Genomic DNA, 17,858 nt, shown 5'->3' on the forward strand with positions numbered 1-17,858 from the left:
GAGAGTTGCTAGACAACACTCTTCTGATGTCTTCGTCATTCCTGCTCCTCCGCCATGTCACATGTTCGACGAGGGACGGTTATCGAGCATGGCTGAGGGAGCTGGTTCCCTCTGGCGGTCCCACGTGATCCTTGGGCGGTGTTACACTGAGGAGCTACTACCTTTATTAGCTCCATCCCCTGTACCGGCTGAGGATGTGAGGGTAAGATTCTTAGCTTTTTTTTATTTTTCGCTAAGTAGCCCCTAAGTAATACCTTACTGATTTCTTCTGTTTTATCAGGATGGTCCTTCTGAGTTTGTGTCGCCCCGTATGTCCATTCACTACCAGGGGATATACGGGCCGATCGAGGAGATGATTTCTCTGGCTCCCGAGGGCGAGCGCTTCGTGGAGCGGTCGATTCCTCGCCACTAGACTAGTGTAAGCCTAGTTTTAATTCGGAATTTTTTTGTGTTCATTTATCATGCATTTTCACTGACTTATTTTTCTGACAGTTCTCACGCGAGGTGGTTTCGGCTATGGCACGATGCATAGATGCCTTCCGGAGCCAGCTCATCCGGATGAGGAATGCGGCCACCTGTCGTCGGGACGACGTTGTCCGAGAGGTAACCTTTTTCCACTCATCATTTCTGCATTATGGCTTTAGTTTTACCTTGTTTCTGATTTAATTCTTTTTGCAAGGCCATCCTATCGCTTCTCACACCCGTACGAGACCTGAGGGGCAGAGAGATCCGGCGAGGTCTAGCTCGAGACGTCGTCGTACTTCGTCAGGGGGTAGAGGCGGTCGCTCTGAGGCTGCTCAAGCTGACGTTGCTGAGGGCTCGGGATCTTTTTCTGAGGGTGCTCCTGCTGTACCGGTAGGAGAGGTTACATCGGCTTTCAGAGGTGGTGGGATGTACGAGGTCGGCTCGTCATCGCAGCAGCCTCCGCGGTCTCAGCCTCAGGTTGATCTTGGCTGGAGCGGTCCTATCTTGAGTCTTCCTCCTCCTACGGAGACTGGAGCCGGTGCTGAGGCTGGAGCTGGTGGAGAGGTGACTCCTCGTATGGTGATGGGCCTACGTCCTCTGACCCCGTAGTTTGTTTCTGTATATATATTTTATTTTGACTTTTTATAGAACTTTGCCTTTGACTCATTATTTAGACACATTTTGTATTTTTATGTTATCGTAAATTTATTTGATTGCTTATTATTATGTTAGTGTATGTTAGTGTGTGCAAAAGAAGTGTGATAACAATTTTGGCGCAAAAATTCCGTCATTTTTATTATTGATGGAGGATATTATCCGACTCTCTCCCCCAAAAAGAAAAAATAAAAAGGAAAAGAGAACAGAAAAATGCCGGTTTTTTGAAAATTAAAATAAAATCCAAAAAAAGGAAATAAAATAAATTAAAAAATAATTGCTATATTTAATTAATTAAGAAAAAAGATAGAAAAGATATTTAGGAAAATTAAACGGGGCCATAAAGTCATTAACCGACTCAAGTTTAATATCAAAAACGCAAACTGAGCACGCTCGACTGCCATGGTGACTTGGCGCCAGCTGGCGCCACACTATGGCGCGTGGCGCCAGGCGCTACACTTAACGCGTGGCGCCAAGCTCTGGAGGGTGGCGCCAATGTCGGGGCTTTGACGCCAATTGACGCTGACTCCGTATTTCATTCAGATTAAAATTCTTCGCAATTTGTGCATAAATAGCCCCCTGCTCAGCCGATTCTTCTCATAATTCCAGCGAAAAAATTTATTCTCTTCTTTAGAAAAAATAATAATCATGTCTTTAGCCACTAAAACCTTCACCCAATACACTCATGAATGGTGTCGATCTCTTAATGCTAGAGAAAGAAAAGAGTTAGATTTATTTCACTTGGGGGGAATTTATGGAATCAAAGGGGTAAATCTAGATCTAGACTTCATACATACCGCTTTAGAATTTTGGAATATTGATACGCATTGTTTCAGAATAGGGTATGATGAAATTAGCCCTTTGCTAGAGGAATTTGGTGCTATCTTAGGCTTCCCTGCAATAGACCTAGTAGTAATCCCTAGAGTAGATGCATATTAATATAAGGATTTCGAACGCTTCTTTAATTTAAAGGACAGGGATTTATCAAAAATAGTAGATGGCAATATAGTTAATTTGAAAGAATTCGCACGCTATTATTTTGATAAACCTCTTTCAGAATCCTTTCATATATATAGAAGAAGGGCGTTTTTATTTTGCAGCTCAACCAATTTTGTCTTAGTAGTGGTATAAATAATGAGGGTCAATCAATTATCACCACTGTACTAGAACAAATTGAATCAGGGAGGAATCCGATGCCATTAATAGTTGGAGAAAACATGATTAGTCTTGACGAATTGAAAAGGGACCCGAAAGCGCCTTTTCGCGGTTCTCCAATTTTATTACAGGTAGAAAAATAACATTTTTAATTACAGAAATCAAAAAATATATTTTTGTATTGTAATAATAATTTTGTTTGCATTGCATTTTTTTTTACAGATGTGGCTAATGGAGAGGCTAGGGTTAATTAGCCCTCCGGATGACATCGAAAAATATACTCCCAATTGTTTCGTGAGAAGAAAGAAGCGCATTCCTAAGATTGGGCGTCATGGGTGGAGAAAAGTATTTGAATCACGTGATTTTTCTATCAAGTGGGTCATCCCATGGTGGAAAATAGAAAGGATGGTTGGTGTTAACAAGCAACCTTTTTGCCGTCTTCCAAGCTTGTCTCGCGTAACATATTATTATCCTTGCAGGGTAAAGAGACAATACGGCTTACTTTAAAATATTCCTTCCGGCGATCTTCGTCCTCCCTTTGAGTACCCTGTAAAACAAGAAGTAGATAGATTCGGCGCTTACTGGAGCGCTAGACCTTTATAAGAAGTGATTACCCAAAAGGTTCCCCCTTCTTTACTTAATGATGTAAAGAAGTGGTTGCTGAAGAAATCTTCGATTGATCAGGGTAGAATCGATGTGAAGAATCGTCTAGGTGATAGGGTGACACCTGCCAAAGAACGCTTAGGTGCAAGAATTGAATTCAAAACACCTACAATGCCTAGGAAGAAAAATACTACTAGAGACAAAGGAAAAAGGAAAGCTAACACCACGGACAAAAAGGCTTGGGTGGAAAAGAAGCATGGGGTGCTAGCTGAAGGGGAGACAATCTATTCCAAAATTGAATGTAGGTCCTCTAAAGGATGCCTACTAGCTAAAGTAATGGATGAAGAGGAGGAAGCAGAAAAGAATTGGAAAAGAGCTAAAAAGGAAAAGAAAGATTAAAAACAATGCTTAGGTTTAGATTTATTAGATTGTTAATTTTATTTAAAGTAAATTTATTTCAGCCTTATTTAAATTCCATTAACAATGTAATTTTATTTTATTAATGAAAATTTAGCTTTCAATTAAATTATTTAATTTAAATTTATTTTATTAAAGCAATGAAAATCGAAAAAAATTAATTTTCCAAAAATTCTTCGAGTACGGAAGTAAAAAATTTTCCGAAAAACACCGAAATTCACCCAGATTTTATTCCTGAATTGGCGCCAGTAATTGGCATTTGGCGCCTGCCATTGAAGTCTGGCGCCAGGCGCCAATTCCATCGGCTGGCGCTGATGACTTATGGCTGGCGCCAAGCTCTGTTCTGCAACGCCAGCAATTTGCCGACTTTGTGTTGACTTTTTAGTTGATTCTGGAACGCGTAGATGTCGAAAAATAAAGTGGCCGCACCCGTAAAGGGTTGCCTGCGTATCCTTTTCTAAGGAATTAGGCCGAACGTAGCTCTCTTGAGTATCCTACTCAAGTAATTATGGGTAGTATTTTTTAAGTTGGTCAAGATTGGTCATGTTTGAGAATTCATTGCCATCCATATCAGTTAGTTTTGCTGCACCACCTGACAGGATTGTTTTGACAATGTAGGGGCCAGACCAATTAGGTCTAAATTTTCCCCTTGGGTCTAAAACATTTTTCCTTAGTGCTTTTAATACCAAATCTCCTACTTTGACATTTCTTGTCTTGACCTTCTTATTAAAATGTCTAGCCATACGAGTTTGATAACACTGAGTGTGATGTAGAGCTTCTAGTCGTTTTTCGTCGAGTAGGATCAATTCTTCATATCTTGCCCTAGTCCATTCAACTTCATCAAGTTTACTCTCTAGCGCAATGCGTAGAGATGGTATTTCTAGTTCAACAGGTTGTACGACATCCATTCCATATACCAAAGAAAATGGTGTATTTCCGGTTGATGCACGGATTGACGTGCGATAACCCCACAGTGCGAAGTGGAGCTTGTCAGGCCAATCCTTATAATTTTCTGTCATTTTCTCGATGATAGTCTTTAGATTCTTATTAGCTGCCTCGACTGCTCCGTTTGCTTGAGGTCTATAAGGGGACGAATGATGATGTTGGATACCATATTTATGTAGCAATTCTTCACATTCGGCTTGAAAGTGAGTTCCATTGTCACTTATAATTTCATGTGGGACTCCATATCGACAAATAATATTTCTCTCGATAAAGAGTGCTACATGTTTTGCAGTGAGTTTAGCGTATGATTGCGCTTCGACCCACTTTGTAAAGTAATCAATTGCTACTTGAATAAATTTGTGGCCTCCTGTCCCTGGGGGGAGTGATTTTGCCGATTATGTCAATTCCCCATGTAGAGAATGGCCATGGCGATGTGTAGGTGTAGAGCAAAGATGGAGGGACATGTTGCAAATTGGCATAAATTTGACACTTAGGGCATCTTTTCACGTATTGATGGCAATCCCTATTCATTGTAGTCCAATAATACTCTTCTCGCATTATTTTCTGGACTAACATTTTGCCATTTACATGAGTTCCACAGATTCCTTCGTGAACTATTCTCATTATTCTTTGTTCATCCACCTTTCCTACACATAGGAGAGCTCGACCTTTAGGTACCCTTTTATGTAGCTCGTTGTCTATGAGTACATATTAAGAAGCCAATAGTCTCAATGCTCGCTTTGCTCTTTTGTCAGCATGAGGAGGGTATTCTCCATTGGTGACATAGTTGAGTATGTCTGTGTACCATGGTTCTTCTTCTTGTTCTTCTTCTTCGTCTTGGACTGAGTCGTCGTCTTCTATAGCCTGTATATATGTTGGTTTATGCCTTTTTTTTGATAGTTAGAGGCATTTGCTCGATTTCTGTGGGAATCCTAACCATTGAGGCTAATGTCGCCAAGGCATCAACAAATTGGTTTTCTTCTCTAGGTAGATATGTGTATTCTACCTTCTCTAACTGATCGGTAAGAGTTTCCAGATAAGTTTGGTAAGGGGCTAGGCTTTCGCTCCTTACTTTCCACCTTTTAGATATCTGATTGATAATCAAAGAAGAGTCTCCGAATATCCTTAACTTCTTTACTCCCAATGCCAGGGCTATTTCAAGGCCTACCACGCATGCTTCATATTCAGCAGCGTTGTTGGTAACGTCCAAATCAAGCTTTATTGAGATTGGAACGTGTTCTTCTTTAGGTGATACTAGTAGGACTCCGACACCACATCCCTTTTGGTTTGAGGCTCCGTCAAAATACAAGGTCCAAGTATCATCTTCGGTGACCATCAAATCTTCATCTGGAAATTCATTGTCCTGTATTGGTGTCGAGTCTTCTATTGGAAAGTCTACCAGAAAGTCTGACACCACAGATCCTTTAATAGCTTTTTGTGGCATAAACCGTACATCAAACTGGGCTAAGTTGACTATCCATATTGAAATACGTCCATTGAATGTTGATTTCTCGAACAAATACTTGAGTGGATCCAATCGGGATACTACAAAAATGATATGTACCAACATGTAATGTCTCAACTTAGTTGTGGCCCACACCAAAGCGAGGCACAATTTCTCGAGCGGTGTGTAGCGTGTTTCGTATTCGAGCATCTTCTTACTTAGGTAATAGATTGCATTCTCTTTGCTTTTTACCTCTTGTGCTAGCATGGCTCCCATTGTCTCTTTGGTAACCGTCAAGTATAACCTAAGAGGTATTCCGGGAAGTGCTGGCGCTAATACGGGAGGATTTGCGAGATAGGCTTTGATCTTGTCAAAGGCTTTTTGACACTCATCATCCCATATTACTGGTACATTCTTCTTGAGCTTTTTGAAGATTGGCTCACATATCGTTGTCAGTTTTGATATGAACTTACTTATGTATTGCAACCGGCCAATAAATCCTCGAATCTGTTTCTCGGTCTTGGGCGGTGGCATCGACATGATTGCTTTAATCTTGGTTGGATCTATCTCTATTCCTCTAGAGCTTATGACGTATCCCAAGAGCTTGCCCGAGGTGACTCCAAAAGCACATTTTGATGGATTCAACCTCATATTATATTTTCTTAGCCTTTCGAAAAATTTCCTTAAGGCTACTTGATGGCCTGGACGGTCCTTTGATTTCACAATCATTTTGTCGACATATACTTCGACTTCTTTATGCATCATGTCATGGAGTAAGGCAGTTGCTGCACGTTGGTAAGTAGCACCTGCGTTTTTCAACCCAAATGACATTACCATGTAGTAGTAAGTGCCCCATGGCGTGATAAAGGTCGGTTTCTCCATGTGTTCTTCTGCCATGAGAATCTGATTGTACCCCGCATATCCGTCCATGAATGAGAGAAGCGCGTGATTTTCCGTGTTATCTACTAGAATATCGATGTGTGGCAAAGGGAAGTCGTCCTTTGGACTTGCCTTATTTAGATCTCGATAGTCGACACACATCCTTACCCTTCCGTCTTTCTTTGGAATTGGGACGACGTTGGCGACCCATTCGGGGTATTTGGATACCTTGATGAAACCTGCAGTTATTTGTTTTTGAACTTCTTCTTTTATTTTAAGTGCTACGCCGGGTTTCATTTGACGCAGCTTTTGTTTTACAGGTTTCATTCCTGGGATTAGTGGTATAGTGTGTTGAGCTATTTCTCTGCTAATGCCTGACATATCTTCATATGACGAAGCAAATACATCAATAAGTTCTTTAAGTAAGTTAATTAAATCGGTTCTTTCTTGTTTATTCAACGTTAGTCCGATTTTAACTTCTCTTTTATGAGTTGAATCATTCGAGATGTCAACTGTTTCAGTCTCTTCAATTACTGGTGTTTTCTTTTCGAGTGTTTCCATTGCTTTAATAATTTCTTTGTCTTTATCATCGTTAGCTAAGCAATGCTCGTCATCTTGGGTTAGGGAAGAACACAAGAAGTAAGGAGAACGAGAAATATTATTATACTCTGAGATCATTACATCAAAGAGTGATATGTCCTCAGGGATTGGATCACTAATTATCCTAAGAGAAGAAATAGGAAGGGGAGGTGTTATTGCTAAAGACTTAGAAGACTCTAAAGGGAAAGACTCGGACTCGGACTCTGACTCCGACGACTCTTCGAACATCGGCCCTTGCCCTGTCGTGATTGATATCTTCCTTCCACTTGGAGTAGTCACTTTGATAGTCTTGCGCCACCCTTGTAGTGATCCTTTGGCTGGAGTAATTAGCTTTGAGGGGTCGAAGTTTTCGCTTTGTAGGACCATTTGAATGAGTGAGGAGTTATCGTCTTCATAAGCTGGCTCATTCTTTTCTCACCCAAACAATAATACCATGACGTTAAAGTCAAAGCATGGGGGTGCTTTCTCCTTATAGACGGGAGTTGGGATTTCGTCAGTGAAGTAGCAATCCAAGAAAATCTCGAATCCTGGTTGTCGTATGCCATTTACAACAAATGGCTCGGGAAATTCATGGCATGGATAGTCCTCTCCTTCTTTTATAAACTGGCCATTAAGCGTAAGAGGGTACTGATCCATTGGAATTGCTTTCTTTTGAATGCGAGCGTCTCTACGTGCTTTCAACTTGTCCTAGGCTCGCTTAGGGAGGCCAGGTGATTCCACCGATTTTGCTATCCCCTTCTTCTTTCCTAGGGTCATCCTAGGGAAGTGTCCTTGTTTCTTCAGCATGGTGTTGACAATCATGTTTGAATGGGGGTCATGGCAAAGAGATGTCCTTTCATCCTCTTGGATTAAGGATACTTCTTCGTTAAAGCCCCATAGGTCTTCATCATCTTCGTCGTGCTCCACATTGATGATTAGATTTTCTATGGATTTGATTCTCATCGGCGAAGTGTCAGTAGTGATTGGAATTCCTCCAACTATGGCTTTCACTTGTTAGTGGAGAGATGAAGGGACGACCTTTAGATCATGGAGCCAAGGGCGTCCTAACAACAAATTGAATGAGGCTTTGATGTCTACTACTTGAAAAGTAGTAGCATGTTCTATTGCTCCTGCCACCACATTTAGGATTATTTTGCCAAGATCTTGACGGCGAGTATTATCGTAAGCTCTTATTCCTTGTGTGGATGGAGTTAAATCCTCATCCCTTATGCCGAGCATCCTCGCAGTAAGTGGACAGACATTGATAGCCGATCCATTGTCTACAAGAGTCATGGGAACATTCATCCTTTTGCAGACTACCGTGAGGTTTAACGCCTTGTAGTGTTTGTCACCTTCTTGGGGTAAATCTTTGTAAGAAAAGGTGATTAGATTAATCGGACTAGGAAGGTCACTTGTGAGGAAGTTAGCTAGTCCCTCAGGAGTGGTGTCAGAATCTATCCCGATTTTATCCAAGGCATTCATTACAACCAACCTATGTTCTCGAGATGTTGCCAGGAGCTTCCACACATTCATCTCAACTTTTGTCTTCTTAAACTGTTTAACGATGTCGTTGTCTTCGATGATAGGTGTGGGAACTTGTTGTACGGTAGGCATAGGTTGTGTTGAAACGGGAGGTTGCATCCTCCCGGATCTCGTGAGGACGTCTATTGATGAATCTTCTTCAGCCCTAATGTCGTCTATGGTGTATGATACAGAAGGTGAAGGTCCTACTATGTCCTTTAGGTAGACATCTTCTTCATCACTGTCCCACTCTCCATTAACGGTTATGTCCTCTTCTTGTTGAACTTGGATCAATTCCTTTTCATCAATCATTTTCTGCACCAAATCCTTGAATTTGAAACAGTTTTCTATGGTGTGCCCCCCTGATTGATGGTACTGATAGTAATATCTATCTGTTCTTTTTAATGACTCAAATGGTCTCGGTTCGAGAGGTTTGACCTTGCCACACTCGGAGAGCATTTCGAACATCTGTGCATATGGGATCCCAATTGGAGTGTAAACTCTATTGCTCTTCTTGGGTTTTTCGGTGACTTGTAAGGGAAAATACTTTGCCTCATAAGTCGTTTTCACTGGTGTGAATTTTCTTTTGGGTTCTTCCTTTGGACATGGAAGCTCATCATATTTCTTGTGAAGTTCGTTCATAACTTTGAGAGCTTCACGTAATAGTTGCGATGCCTCCTTCATAGACAGTGTGAACAATTGTATGTCTTTCTTATTTGCTGGCTCTGGAAGGTTATCTCTGACATCGAAAAAGATCTCTTCTCCTTTTCTTCGACATTGATTTCTTTGACAGGCTTAATGAGAGATGAGGGGTCAACCTCGTTTTCGTTATCGGAGATAGCCAAAGTATGAGCTAGAGGTGCATTGTCAATGCTTGGCTTCTTACTGGCAGGGGGCAACGACAGTTTGTTATTGTCAATTAGGTCTTGGATAGCTTCCTTAAGCTTCCAACAGCTTTCAGTAGAATGGCCCCTACCTTGGTGATATTTGCAATGTGCGTTGGGGTTCTAGTTAACCGACCTCTTCTCAACTGGTGGATCCCCAAATGGTCTAATGGGAGTTATAAGACCTTTTACATTTAATCGATCAAATGCGGTGTCATAACTCATGCCAATAGGAGTGAAGTTCCTCCTAAATGGTTTCCTTTGTCCTTGGTTGTTCATGGCGAGGACTTCTCCTAGATTAAAGGTGCTAACGTTGTTTGAGTGGGCGGTTTTGGAAGAAGAAGGATTGTCGTTCTTCTTTCCTTTCCAGCCACTGTTGGAATTATTGTTGGCAGCTTTAGACTTAACCAAGTCATCTTCAATATTGATCCCAATATCATAAACAACCTTAAAGGTATGGAGGTTATTTTTATATTTAAGATGTTTGAAATATTTTTCTTAGAGATTTTTGATGAACAGTCTCACGGACTCTTTTTCACTTGGTACCTCGATCATTTTAGCTGAGGTTTCTCTCCACTTGTTAAAGAAAGAAGTGAAGCCTTCATTCTCTTTCTGTTTGAGGATTTCAAGTTCTCTATGGTTAGTTTGGACTTGAGTGTTGCATTTGTACCTATCAATGAAAGCGTTTGCTATAGATTCCCAGGTAGAGGTCTTTTCCTTCTCGAGAGAAAAGAACCATTGTTGGCAAACGGTTTCGAGAGATAGTGAGAACAGAGAAAGGAAAACCTTCTTATCAATACCCTTGATACTCATTATTGTTTCAAATACTCTTAAATGGAAGTAAGGGTTGTCAATTGCTCTGAATTTTGGGATGTCGTTGGCGCTGAACTTCTGCGGAAGAAGATCTTTATCCACCGAGACCCCTTGAGATGAGAGTTCTTGAAACTTATAGTCGCTGGACAACTTGCTTAGGCTCTCTTGCATGAGGTCCATTTGTTGTTGTTTCACGGGATCATCGATCCTAAGTGCGAGAAGCTTCAGTGTCTCAGTTACAGTAGCCAGTTGGTTCTTAAGATCATTGACTTCTTCTTGAGTTTCCATTATAACTCTTGCTTTCCTCTTGCGGGCTATAGGTTTGTCGAAAAGTTGGACTTGTACGAAGAGGTTATCTTTGATTAATCGTCCTTCCTTTCTTGACCACGCGCTGTAAATTAAACCATTTTGCGTTTTAATTACTTGACTCGAATCAACTTGACTTGATGGTTTTTTTTTTTTTTTTTTTTTTTTTTTTTTTTTTTTTTGTTATATAAAAAAAAGGATGCATATTTTTGGCAACAATAATGTACATATTTTTAGGGAACTAAGTATTATTATTTATATTGGAGGATTAATATCCGTCTTACCCCCCTAAAAAAATGACGGAAAAAACGCGCACACAAGACTCTCTTAATCATGATCGAAGCAAGTGTATTGGTGTGTGCATTGAGTGTAAGTAACATGCTTGGACTCTTGTGTAAGACCATGGGAGTTAGTGCCTAAACTCGATCATTGATTCAATTAAGCATTATTGACTGCAAAATTAACCGAATTAAACAGAAGACTGATTAATTAGACTTTAGGTGATGACTCGACAAATAATCCGAACTATCGGCCAAGCGACAGGACTGGCGTCACACTGTGGAGCTTGGCGCCAGACAATTTAGTTGACGTCTGGCGCTATAGCTCAGACTTTGGCGCCAATAGTGGAGCTTCGGTCTGGGAATGTTTTCGGTATTATTAATCAACTGGGGTATGCCTAAAGTCGTACTAGGTCAATTCCGATTGAAAAATAGACTTTATTGACTCAAATTAATTAATTAATTAATTAATTAGGCAAAGTTCTTTAAGTCATTAATTTATTTAATCTCAACACAAGTCAACAAACGGTTAAGAGAAACATAGAATATATATGCACAACAAATAATGCACAATTAGTCAAGTAGGCACAATATGATGCAATGAGTTCGCAACCTAACCATGGCTCTAGTTCTCTAAAGTTCGGGATATGGTTTAGTTAATAGAGGGTCCATGGTTAATTGTCCGGATGCACCGCGCGGAAGCCTAACCGTGAAGGGTTGGCGCGAGTGGATGGGACACCGCGATTTTTAGAAAAAAACTCGCTTCCATGGTTTGGTGAATTCAACATCTCGGATGTACCCTTTGTTGCACGGAGCCTTCAATCGGGTAGATGGATTATGAATTCCCAAAGGGTTATGTCCATATGTAGAACACATATGGGTTTCAGAAAAGTGAGAAAAAATTCAATCAGGAAGTAGGATCGAGCAAACAATACAAAAAACCGGTCGAAATTAGAACGCATATTTCTGGCCCGGTATTGGGGGAAATCGGCGCCAGCAAACAGAGACTGGCGCCAACTTTTAACTGTAGCGCCTGGCGCCAATACTGGCGTCTAGCGCTGCGGCTAAAAGTGTGGCGCCAAGCTCTGGCCCCTGACGTTACTTCCCACATGCCTCAGCAGCTTTCTATGCTCGATAAAATCTTCCAGTTTTGCGCGGTGTTATTTCAGTCTTAGTTGTGAAAGACATTTCTCAAATTTCTTACGTGTAAAATCCTATATTTTTGACTCATTACTGATGGTCTTACCAATGAGAACCTTTATATGCATATGACAATAATGTTAATCAAAATTACACACATGAAATACTTAGAACTTTTCGAGTCTCATCCACTCATTCTAGATCATTGCCGAAACAAATTCAGGAATTAAAATAGAAATCCTCCCCAGCAGAGTTGCCAAAAACTTTAGGGAATAATTTCAAGCCTTTAAAATCCCACTAGCTTGAACCCCACTGTGATCATACACTAAAGTACGGTGGCGTCAAAAAGGGAAGAAGATAGAGCAAAAGAGTCGCCAACAAGTTTTTAAGGAACTTGTAAACCGTTCATAGGATGAAGGTTACACCCCTTAACGATCCAAGAGATCGTCAACTCCATAAGGTCATGAACCAAATAAGGGTTCGGGGATGATGGTACAAATCTAACCTAAAAGAGATTGAACCTGCCCTAATAATAGGCCTCTACTTTATTCTGCTCGTATTCATGTGCGCTTTCTGACTAACATACAATCAATAGATTAACCCTAAACCTGTATATCTATGTTGGTTGAATTTAATGCACAAATATACTATTATTGGTGATCACTTGAATTATAATCACAATTAACCCTAAACAAGATTATTAATTATCTTATTAAGCATGTTTACAAGTACAAATTCCCTTTAAACATGCAATAAAAGGTGTGATCAAGCAACAAAGAATAAATATCAAGCAACATAATAAAATTAATTATAATCATTAGGATAAACATGAATAATAATCATAAAAATAATAATAATAATAAAATCATCATCATAAAATTAAATTATAATATTCATAATCATCATAAATCATAACAATTATAATCATAATCATGTTCATGTTAATAAAAATAGCAAGATCCTAGGCATGATACTAACAAGATTAATAACAAAACCTAGCATGTCACTAAGCAATAAAAATCAAATCTTTAGCCCTAACATGATACTAACATGAATTAATATTAGGAAGAACATAGGAAGCATCATAACAATCATATTTAAAATTACCCTAGACATGATACTAGGAATCATAATAACAATATAAACATGATGTCTACATCATAATATCAATAAATCAATTAAAGTACTTACTTTGATGCTTCGTATCTCTTTCTAATAACAAAATACACACGTTAGTAACTTCAAGGAAAACAATAATCAAAGCAATTAAATTAAATAATTGAAAGAGAGATTTGGGACCAAACCCTCAGAAATTAAAACCTTTCACGTCTAGGGCGAAGGCAACTTCGAATATGGCTAGGTGTTTCTAGATCTTGTGAATGCGGAATTTTGTATGAGAAAGGAAGAAAGAATTGAATGAATTACAGAATGCTAAAGAATTAATGATTGAGGAGAATTGGTGAATGATAGATGTAGATGATGAAAGATTGTAGGTGAATGCGTCCATGAAAACGGGGTTTTGATACGATATTTATAGAGAAAATCAGCCAAAAAAGATAATTTAACAAAATAGAGTCTGACGCTCAGGAAACAAGGTTGGCGCCAACCCTGGCTAGCTGGCGCCAGACACTAGTGGCTAGCGCCAGGCACCAGTGGCTAGCGCCAGGCGCCAATGGCTAGCGTCTGGCGCCAAGCCTGGTTCCAGGCGCCAAGGCCTGGGGTTGGACGCCAAACTGGATTTCAACGCGTTTTCGAAAATCTGATAAATTTCCCGTACTGGAAGATAAAATAATATAATTTCTTCGAAAATGCTATTTGATTTTGATTAAAACTCTGAAAAGTCAACAAAGTCAACTTATCAATGCTAATTGAATTAGGAATGAAAAGAACCTTCTAGAAGATTCTAGAAGACCAAAACCATTCCTAATTGCATTAGGAATGATAAATCATATTAGGCCCTCCTCTAGATCATTGGGCCGTACATAAAGCTCAAACCGGGCCCAATTTAGTAAATTGGCCATAACAACCTCAATATTCATCGGAATTGGGCTTATAATATATCGTTGGAAAGGTCTTTGCAAGCCCCATCCAACTACACTACTATTGGACCCATATCATGGACCAACCAAACTGTATTGGATGTTTTCTTAAAATAAAGTTTTCAAAAAACAGAGAGAAGAGAAAAGAAATAAAAACTCTCCGCATCACTAGACCTTCCACACTTTCGTTTCATTCGATTATGATTTGACGTGAAAGGTACTCATCACTGGTTTGGTTTTGGGGTGACACAAATTGGTGTCTAAAGTTTCCCTCCTGATTTTCTGGCTGAAGAAGGTTCTAATAATGGGATCTGGCCAGAGGCCCAAAAGCTCCTGTTTCTAGCAACAACTAAGCGTTTGGTGAATCTGGATGGTTCTTTGGCTCTAGCTGACGAGGATCAACTGGTTCTACAGGTTTGTCTTCTAAGCTGGTTTGGTTCAACTTGCTTTTTAATGGGTTTATGCTAACTTAGTGTACTGTTAGCGTGACAGGGTTTTCTGAATATTATGTATGCCAAGCGTTAATTTGATGGTTTGGAAGGGAAGCTGCTAGAGTCTGACAAGGCTAGGAAGGAGTTGCAGCTTCAGGTAGATGCAGCTAAAAAGAAGGTGGAGGACGCTAATAAGCAGTTGGAGATCAAGCAAAAGCAATTTGAAGAGGAGGTGAAGAAGAAAGACGATGCTTTGAAGGCTAAGGACGGGGAGCTGAAAAAGAAAGACAAGGAGGTAGCAAATTTGTACAAGAAAATGGTGGATCTTGAAGATGAGAACAGAAACATAGAAGCTGAGATTACTGTGAGGATTAAGGCTTACTTGGCTAACAATTTCCTGCTGAACAAGTATGTTGGGGATGAAGGTGTCAAGAAACTTCAACAGCTAGTTGATGATTATTTGACTGTTGGCTATATCAAGGACCTAGTGTTTAGTGAAGCTGATCCTGGAGAACCTGAGGCTACAAAATCTACTGCTGAATCTTCTCCAGGTCATCAACCTGAATCACCACCTAGGAAGGCTGCTGAAGATGAACAGATAGCTGATGCTTGACCCATAGTGCTTTTTTATTTTCTCTGTTTGCTTTGAAATAATCTTTTGTTCCTGTTGAACTTCGTTTTACATTGCTAAGGGGGGCAAAAGGTTTAGACTTTGAATTATCAGCTTTTGATCTTTTGAATGCTAGGTTCCATTTGCATAATCGTATGTTTCCTTAGTTTTCGTTGATTACTTTTGGCTTGTGATTGTGCTTTGCCTTTGTTTCTGTGAATCTGTTTTTGTGATCCCTGGTGCTTAGGCCCGTAGCTACCTTGATCGTTGAACGCGTTACATATGTATCTGCATTATAGAGGTTAGAGGTGGCCGTTGGCATAACCAACGACCCTCCGATGCTTAAGTCAGTATGAGTTGTAGAAAGTAAATAGACATAGATAAGGAATGTGGAATTACTTTAGGTTCTTGTGTCATTCAGGTGTCTTCAGGTTATCGCTGATTGTCCACATATGCTCCTTTGATTTCTGCAAAACAACGAGTTGGAGTTGACCGTTGGTGTTGCCACCAATGGCCCTCCGATGCTTAAGTTAGTACTGATCTTTTTGCGTAGGTGAAATAAATAAACGAAGAAAGGAAATATGTACAAAGCTTTTTCTTTTTCTTTTTTTTTAAAAAAAAAAAACAAACGCACGAATGAATTTTCTAAAAATGGTAGAGTTCTAGATGTGATGCGTTCCAGCTTCTGGGTACTAGCTTACCATCAGTTGTGACTAACATGTAGCTAGGCTCCTTTACCAACCACCTTCACAATCTGGTATGGGCCTTCCCAGGTTGCCCCCAACTTACCAGCGTTAAGCTCTTGGGTGTTTTGGAAAACTTTCCTTAGGACCCAGTCTCCAACTTTGAATACCTTCGCCTTAACATTTTTGTTGAAGCTCCTAGCTACCATCTGATGATAGGTGGCCATCCTTATGTAGGCTAGGTCTCTTCGTTCTTCTATGGTATCTAGGTCGTTTGACAGTTCTTCTGTGTTACGTTCCGCTGTCATTAAGCCGTATCTGGCTGTTGGAGTAGTGACCTCTGTAGGCAGTACTGCTTCACACTTGTATACCAATGAGAAGGGTGTTTGGCCGGTAGCGGTCCTTGGTGTGGTTCTGTTGGCCCATAGGATTCTTTGCAACTCTTCCACCCATTTGCCCTTCTTGGCTTTAAGCTTCTTTTTCAAGGATCCAATGATGACTTTGTTGCTGGATTCGGCTTGCCCATTTGCTTGAGGGTACCTAGGTGTTGAAGTAACTAACGTGATATTCCATTTGTCGCAGAAGTGTATGGTTGGGGAACTTATGAATTGGGATCCATTATCACAAACTATTTCAGATGGTACTCCGAACCTGCAGATTATGTTAGTCCAAATAAAATTGATAACTTCCTTGTCTCCTGACCTACTGGAATACGTCTGCCTCAATACATTTAGAAAAGTAATCTGGGCAGCAGGTAATTTACCTACTATGTCCATGCTCCATCTCATGAAAGGCCATGGTGTTAAAGTAGGATGTAAAGGCATGGAAGGTTTGTGGGTGATACTTGAATGTCGTTGACAACTGTCACACTTTCGTACTTACCTGTGAGCATCTTCCCGTAGGGTTGATGTAAGAAATAACACCCCCGATTTACTAACCAATAATAAATAAGAAATAAAGGAAAAATAAACAACCTTTAAATAAAATTGTGGAAGCATATACCTAAAAAGAAGGTATCACCGCCACACTCAACAACCTGTCAAGTGTTAAGGCTTACAAAATCTCAATAATTACAACCCAATAAACTAGGTGAGCTATTTATACAACTTTATAAGCTCATGACATCACACTAATTGAAACACTTGAGCTCCTTTAGCTACGACCACTTCATCAACCTGCTTAGAAAATCTTGACTGCTCACCATTAAGGACAAATTCCAAAATAGATCGTCGCAAGGCCACCATAAGAAAAAGACATGGCCGCAAACACAAGTAACAGAACAAAATAACGCACACACGTCAGCAAAAGCTGAGTAATCACCACATATCAGAATATAGATTATAATTGAATAATAGACAATACTAGCTCAATTAAACAATGTAGTTCGAAGCTACATTACACATTGTACTCTGAAAAAATAACCTTTATTAACTCAACCTCGAACAATAATAATCCTTTACTCGACTAACTCGTAACCAATAAGTGTGCCATGCTCTTTGTTCTATACCTAGCCTTGGACATGGGTAATTCGAATAAAACCAACAAGTATAAAAACTTGAATACTCCCAATAACTAGAAAACACCTTGAACCAGACCACATACGGGCCAATTCCCACTGTAGGGGACCATAGAAAAATAAATAATAAAGATTGTACCTCATTCTTAACTCATGATTATCATCTCCTTACCAACATGCCAAGGACTAAGGTCTATGACGGCGAGCCTCAAACCAATAACAAAATAATAATTCTCAACCTTTTGATCTCACACATCGATCAAATAACCATTCATAAATTAATTTATAATATCTCAATATTGGCACATGTTCCCAAATAATATAACAATTCGATTCATAATATCTCAACTCTTAAAACACATACTAATAACCCAAATATAATCATATCTCAACCCAAAAATAGTACTCTGTATTAACAACCTTAAAACCTTGATAAAACAATACTCCCTATAACAACAACATTAAAACCCTAGCAATAATTGTACAATCAATATAT

This window comes from Chenopodium album, chromosome 6, assembly GCF_948465745.1.
Source record: "Chenopodium album chromosome 6, dcCheAlbu1.1, whole genome shotgun sequence".
NCBI lineage: Eukaryota > Viridiplantae > Streptophyta > Magnoliopsida > Caryophyllales > Amaranthaceae > Chenopodium > Chenopodium album.